Source organism: Sphaeroforma arctica (genome assembly GCF_001186125.1).
Source record: "Sphaeroforma arctica JP610 unplaced genomic scaffold supercont1.1839, whole genome shotgun sequence".
NCBI lineage: Eukaryota > Ichthyosporea > Ichthyophonida > Sphaeroforma > Sphaeroforma arctica.
The window spans coordinates 8,902-10,843 of record NW_014038719.1 but is presented as its reverse complement, the minus strand read 5'-3'; the positions used below and the strand labels follow the sequence as shown (position 1 = coordinate 10,843).

Genomic DNA, 1,942 nt, shown 5'->3' with positions numbered 1-1,942 from the left:
TATAGATACGGATGTAGATAGATACGGATGTAGATACATATATGGATATAGATATAAAGGTACGTTTTGAAAAGATATAGATATAGATATATATGATTAGATGTATATATAGATATAGATATAGATATAGATATAGATATGAATATAGATACACATATATAAAACAACTATCATAGCGGCATAGCCTCCTGTTGAATATAGGAAACTATGCAACTATCTGGCTTGTTTATGCGCGCGATGCCGATATCCATAATTTAATTTCCGAGAAATCACAAGTATATGCGAAGATTTAGATATGAAATGCAAATGATGACTCCAGTTTCTACAAACGTTCCCGAGTTTCCTGGTTCCCGCTTCCAACTAAGCTTCCCCATTGCTCAGAGTGTATTGTATCTTCATCTGTTCAGCAGTCGGCTGCTATTTGGTATCTACAGAATGCGGAGTCGTTGTACTAGTTTTATCCAGTATCCCTTTATCTCGGGTATCAATGTATCATCACCCGTGTGTAAAAATAAAAATAAAAAAATTATCCTAAAATATCGACTTCAAGAATCACTGAATCAGGTTATCAGGAGTTCAGGACGGACTGGGCTGTCCAGTGTCCTGGCCTCTGGGGGCTGGTTTCCAGTTTTCAACAAATGAACTGGGCGTGTGTTGCCTAAATCAAAAGATTTTTATGAGAAAACAGGTAAAACTTTGCTATAAACAGGAAAAGGCTAAATATAAATTGGAAAATTCTTCGTGCCTAATCGTGACTTCGTGAGTGACGGGATATGACCAAAGTGAACTCAGTCGGGCCCACCCGGCGCCCGCTACGGCGATATTAAGTTTTTACTTTTAACTTTTAACTTTTAACTTTTTAGTGTACCACTGTACCTGTCACAGGCTGTCAAATCTTATGATATCTACGATCTCTCTGTCTCTACTCTTTCAACTAGGAGTAGAGAGAGTAGAAAGAGAGTAGGGGAATCATTTGAATGAATGTTCATCACTGGTTGTAGCACTCTCATTTTAAATCATAATTTTCAAATGAGTGCTCTTGAATCCTGATCGATACCGATTTACCCAAATATCTAAAATGGATTGGCTTAATTACGGCGATTGCTTCATTGTACCAATAAAACTACGCATAAAAAAGCCAAAACTTAATACGTGTGACTATCGTCACTTCGTCATCTCAAGAATTTATAGAATGCCATAGTTTGTAGTTTGGAGCCGAGCGTACATTATTAGTACATAGAGTAACAGTATGTGTACTCACAATTCGGTGAAATCAAATCAATCAAATCTTCAAATCAAAGTCAGCTGCAGCTGTCACACTGCCACTCTGTCAGCCTGTGCCAATGACTCACTGGCCACTGGTCCTGCTATTTACGTGTTCAATTCGTTCGGCATCCATGCCGTATACGTTGAACGTACACGCAAAAATGATTGAGTTCAGTACGAAATAACGTAAAAACGATAAACTGTTGACTTAAAAATTTACACCCTGTTGAAATCCCGATTTCACAATAAAGGCATAACGTCTATCTTGAACGCGAAAACGGTTGATTTAACCCGTTTTGACGGGAAGGAATATATACAATCATGACTTCTCAATTTCCAATTTTCAATTTGTACAAAAGCAGTTTGCAGACGTCACAAAAGATATTAGAATGATACCTCTTGTAAAGTAAGTGTATAGTAATTTCAACCTGTATACACAACCTTGTACTGTTGAAGCTCCTTATATAGTTATTATACCCTTTGTAATGTAAGTATGTAGTAATTACAACCTGCACACGAACGTGATTATTTACATTTGAAACATCCGATATAATTATTATACTGCTTGCAAAGTAATTATGTAGCTATTACCACCTGTATACACATGTATATACCGTTACGTCTCTCGATAGAGTTATCACACACACCCACACACACACACACACATACCCCACCC

At 37.1% G+C, this 1,942-nt stretch overlaps 1 pseudogene across 1 annotated transcript in view; it reads left to right on the top strand.

The window, feature by feature from the left end:
- Positions 1–1,636: 1,636 nt before the first annotated feature.
- The window catches only part of SARC_11718 (hypothetical protein), a pseudogene marked incomplete at its 3' end in the record, with an annotated part of 3,316 nt that continues 3,010 nt past the window's right edge, over positions 1,637–1,942 (top strand). Inside the window, exon 1 of the mRNA in view lies at positions 1,637–1,672. The remainder of the gene's footprint in view (positions 1,673–1,942) is intronic.